Raw genomic sequence first — 5,000 nt, 5'->3', positions numbered from 1 at the left:
CTCGCACGCGCCCTTTCCTCCCGAAAGCCGGGAGGCGAAGGCGGCCGACTTTCGCCGCCAGCCGGACGCACGCCCGCCCCCCCCCCCCCCACCTCCCCCCCCCCCCCCCCCACCCCCCCCCCCCCCCACCCCCGCAGACAGCCTGCCCGCCTCCCGCTGCCCCGACCGAAAGGGAAGGAGAGAGCCTTTGGGCGCCGGCGGCACTGCCGCCGCCCCCGTGGCCCGAGCGACGGCGGCCCGGCTCCCGGCTCGATTGCCGCATCGCTCGCTCCCTTCGGCCGCTCTCCCCGCTGCCGTCCTGCCGCGGGCTGGGCCGGGGCCAGGGGTGAGCGGGAGGGAAGGAAGGAACGCCATCAAACCAAAAGGCTCGGCGAGAGACGAACAGAAAGTTTCCCGGAGAAAGGGACGGTGCGCTAGGCATCCCGCCACCGCCCGCCCGCCCCGCCCCGCCTCTGCAGCAGGCTCTCGCCCTGCTGGCCGAACCTCCCGGCTGCCTCGGTGTCGGCCGGCTCCTCGCCCGCCCGCCCGCCCGCCCGCCGCTGCCGCTGCCGCTGCCGCTGCCGCTGCCGCTGCCGCTGCCGCTGTGCAAACAGGCCGATGGGAGCCCGGGGTGGGGGGGGAGAGGGCTTGAAAAGTCTGAAGGTGGCGCCAGGGCGTCTGAGGGGGGGAGGGCGGGGCGGCCCCAACCGTCATTGGGCGGAGGCCGGGAAAGTCTGCAGGCGGCAGCAGGGAGTCTGGGGGGGAGGGGGGGTGAGGGCGGGGCGGCCCCAACCGTCATTGGGCGGAGGCGAGGAAAGTCTGCAGGCGGCAGCAGGGAGTCTGAGGGGGGCAGGGCGGGGCGGCCCCCCAACCGTCGTGGCTGGCCGGGGGGGCGGCCGCGACAGGCAGGGCAGGGACCAGGGCAGGGACCAGGGCAGGCGCGGGGACGGGGACGGGGACGGGGACGGGGAGAGAGGGCACGCGAGAGGGCGCGTGCCTATGGGCGGGGGGGGGCGGTGTGGTGCTCTGAGAGAGCGGCATCGGGATGTGAGTGCGTGGAGCGGGTGTGTGTCCCCGTGTCTGTCTGTCGCTCTCTGTGCGGACAAGGGCCGGCGGCTTCGTGGTGCCGGCCACGGGCGCCTCGCCACCGAGCCCCCGCGGCCCCCCAGAGCCACGCCGAGTGCTGAAGACCTCTGCGGACCGTGAAAGAACCCGTCCGAAAGCGGCCGCCCGTGTGCCGGCGGCGGCTGCCCCGCCGCCGCCGCCGCCGCCGCCGCCTCCTCTCCCGGTGGGCGGGGCGGGGCGGGTCGAGCCGAGTCGCGGCGTGGGGGGGGCGGGCAGAAACCCAAGAAAAGCCAAAACCAAACCAAACAAACGACAAAAGAAAAAAACAAACAGACGGAAAAAAACAAAACAAACAAAACCCCACCAAACCAACCCCGGGGGGGGGAACCAAAACCAAACCCAACAATAAAAGCCCCCCAAAGAAACACCAAAAAAAGCCCCCACCAGCCCACCAACCGAACCACAAGCCACAAGCCCCACGCCCACTCCCCCCCCAAAAAGCCCCGAGATCTAGCATCAAACAAAAGCAAAGCAAAGCAAAGCAAAGCAAAGCAAAGCAAAGCAAGGCAAGGCAAAGCAAAGGAAAAACAACAACAACAATACCAACCAGAAAACCCCCCACACACAAAACCCCCCCCCAAGAAAAAAATCCAAAAGAGAAAAAGCCCCAACCAAACAAAACCAAACAAAACCAAACAAAACCAAACCCAACCAAAAAAAAAAAAAAAAAACCCAAAAAAAAAAAAAAAAAAAAAAAACACAAAAACAAAAACAACCAACAAAACCCAAAACCAAAAACCACCCCCACAACGCCCACCAAAAAAAAAAAAGCCTCCAAAAACCCCAAAACCTCGAAAATATGAATTGGTCTTAGAAATGGGGGGGGGGGGGGGGGGGGGGGGCGGGGAAGGGGGCTTCATTGAGTGGGACAGGGCTGATAGAGCCGTCCGGCTCCGGGGCGTTACGAGGCCGTGAGCTGCCCCCGGCTGTGCAGGCTTGGCGGGGTCAGCGAGGCGCCCGAACCCCGGGCGGCGAGCGGAGAACAACAGGTCTACCCTAGCTCTGCAAGGACACCAGGTCTACCCCCGGCTTCGGGAGGGGACACCAGGTCTACCCCGGCTTCGGGAGGGCAGCCAACAGGTCTACCCCCGGCTTCGGGAGGGGACACCAGGTCTACCCCGGCTTCGGGAGGGCAGCCAACAGGTCTACCCCGGCTTCGGGAGGGCAGCCAACAGGTCTACCCCGGCTTCGGGGAGCCAACAGGTCTACCCCGGCTCCGGGAGGGGACACCAGGTCTACCCCGGTTCCGGGAGGGCAGCCAACAGGTCTACCCCGGCTTCGGGAGGGGACACCAGGTCTACCCCCGGCTTCGGGGAGCCAACAGGTCTACCCCGGCTTCGGGAGGGGACACCAGGTCTACCCCGTCTTCGGGAAGGGAGCCAACAGGTCTACCCCCGGCTTCGGGAGGGGCCACCAGGTACTACCCCGGCTTCGGGAGGGGACAACAGGTCTACCCCGGCTTCGGGAGGGGACACCAGGTCTACCCCGTCTTCGGGAAGGGAGCCAACAGGTCTACCCCCGGCTTCGGGAGGGGACACCAGGTCTACCCCGGCTTCGGGAACGGACACCAGGTCTATCCCGGCGCCGGAGAGGACGCCAGGTCTACCCCGGCTCCCCGGGAGACACCAGGTCTACCCCGGCTCCGCGCCCGCCCAGGCTCGGCGCGGTCCCCGGGCGGCGGGCGCTGACGGATGACAACAGGTCTACCTCGTTCCGAAGGGACTTGGTCACATTTCGGCCGGCGCCGGGTAGACCTGTTGTCTCAGCCGGCTCCGGAAGTTCACCAAGGGGTCGCTGTTTTCGGCCGCCTCCCGCTACGTCATGCTAGGAGGCGGCCTGCGGCGGCGCTCCTTCCCGGTCGATTTTCATCGGTCCTCTTGGAGGCGCCGGCGGCCTTGGACTTATCTGTCCGTACTATGGGAGCGAGGTGACGGGCCGCGTCCCCGCAGGCAGGGTTCTCCGCGCCTGTGTCCGATGGCGGTGGGCTGGATTGGCCGCGCGTGCCGGTGGCGCCAGGGTTGGAGAGCACGCCGCCTAACCGAGGAACGAGTCGCGTGGCTTTGTTCCCGGTTCCGTCCGTGGTTGCCCCAGCGAGGTTTGGCGCAGTGTGGAGGGCCCCGAGGGAGAGAGATGTGGTGCGACCGATCGTGGGGCGCGAGAGAGACGTGTGTGGAGCCCGAAAGGGGCCGGTCCCCGCGGAGCCGAGAGAGAAGAGACCGAGGGCGAGCCGGGGGAAAGGGGCCGGTCCCCGCGGAGCCGAGAGAGAAGAGACCGAGGGCGAGCCGGGGGAAAGGGGCCGGTCCCCGCGGAGCCGAGAGAGAAGAGACCGAGGGCGAGCCGGGGGAAAGGGGCCGGTCCCCGCGGAGCCGAGAGAGAAGAGACCGAGGGCGAGCCGGGGGAAAGGGGCCGGTCCCCGCGGAGCCGAGAGAGAAGAGACCGAGGGCGAGCCGGGGGAAAGGGGCCGGTCCCCGCGGAGCCGAGAGAGAGAGTCGAAAAGCCGTGTGAGAGCCCCTCGCTGGCCGAGGTGAGGTGGAGAAAAGCCGTGAGCGTGTCCTGCTCCGGCCCGGCCCGGTGGCGGGCGAGGCGGCGGCGCCTCGTCCCTTGTGTGTGGCTCGGCCTTAAGCCGGGGCCCCGCTCGGCGGGCGCTTTTTAATTTTTTTCTATTTTGTTTTATTTCCCCCCCCCGGCAGTCGGAGGGTGGACGCGGCTGGGGTTTTTCCTGGCCCTTGCTCCAAGAGCCCCGAGGATGGCCCGCTCGGCCGAGGTGGCGGCGTCCCGTCCCCCGCTCCCGACCTGTTTGCCAGCGTGTCCGTGTCGGAAGGGCGGCGGGGGACGCGCAGTGGGACGCGCGGCCTGGCCTCGGCCTGCTGCGTCGCTTGAGGGGCTCGGCGACGGCAGTCGCCCGATGAGCCGGGGTGGCGCCACCGCCGTCCCCGGCCTGTGGTTTTTTTTTTTTTTTTTTTTTTTTTTTTTTGTTTCGGCGTTGTCCCCCTTCCTCGGCCTTAAGCCGGGGACCCGCGTAGCGGGCGGATTTTTCCAGGGGCAGAGGCCGGCCGCGGTGGCCGGCCTTGCCCTAGCACGGACCCGGAGCCCGACAGAGAGCCCCCCGGCATGTCGAGGGCGAGGCGGCGGCGCCTCGTCCTACCTCGCTTTGCGGGTGGTGCGGCTGAGCCGCTTCCGCCAGGGCAGGCTGGGTTTCCACCGGGGGTCCGTTCACGTTGCCTTTTTTTTTTTGTTAGCGAGCCGGCGTGCGGGCGGAGTGGGGGCTGCCCGGCCGGCCGTCGTTGACGGTCCCCCCCCCCCCCCCCTTTCCGGCGGCCTTAAGCCGCGGCACCCGAGAAGCCGCGCGACAAAGGTGCGCGGGCCACGCAAGCCAAGGTGTGCAGAGAGAGAGAGCGAGAGAGAGAGGGGCGAGATGCCGGTGGGTCGCCCCTCGGCCCGGGCCCGCGGCCCCTGTGGTTAGCACGGGTCCGTTGCCGAACGCGCGCGCCATGTGCCTTTTTATCGTGCCGTCCCCGCCCGGCTTTTTTTTTTTTTTTTTTTTTGCCGGAGGGGAAGCCGACTGCCGCGTGGCGGGTGAAAGCCGGTGGCCCCGTGGGCACGGTCGGTGGCACTTTTCTCGCACGCTGGGATGGGTTCCCCGGGCGAAGGGGCCGAGTCCCCCAGCCCGGGCGGTCCCGTCCTGCTGTTGCCCCGCTAAGGGAACCGTTGTCGGGTGGCGGCACCCCCCCGTGCTCCTGTTGTGCCGTGACCGGCCCGCCGGCGTCGGCGGCCTCAGGCACGTTCAGTCCCGGGAGGCTCGGCGGCGCCAAGCCGCAGGAGGAGGAAGAGAGAGAGAAGGGCAGACCGAGAGAGCCTCTCGGGGACGGGGCCCTGGTCACGGTTTGCGCGTCTCC

This window comes from Passer domesticus, unplaced genomic scaffold (genome assembly GCF_036417665.1).
Source record: "Passer domesticus isolate bPasDom1 unplaced genomic scaffold, bPasDom1.hap1 HAP1_SCAFFOLD_164, whole genome shotgun sequence".
NCBI classification, from domain to species: domain Eukaryota; kingdom Metazoa; phylum Chordata; class Aves; order Passeriformes; family Passeridae; genus Passer; species Passer domesticus.
This window is presented reverse-complemented; position numbering follows the sequence as displayed.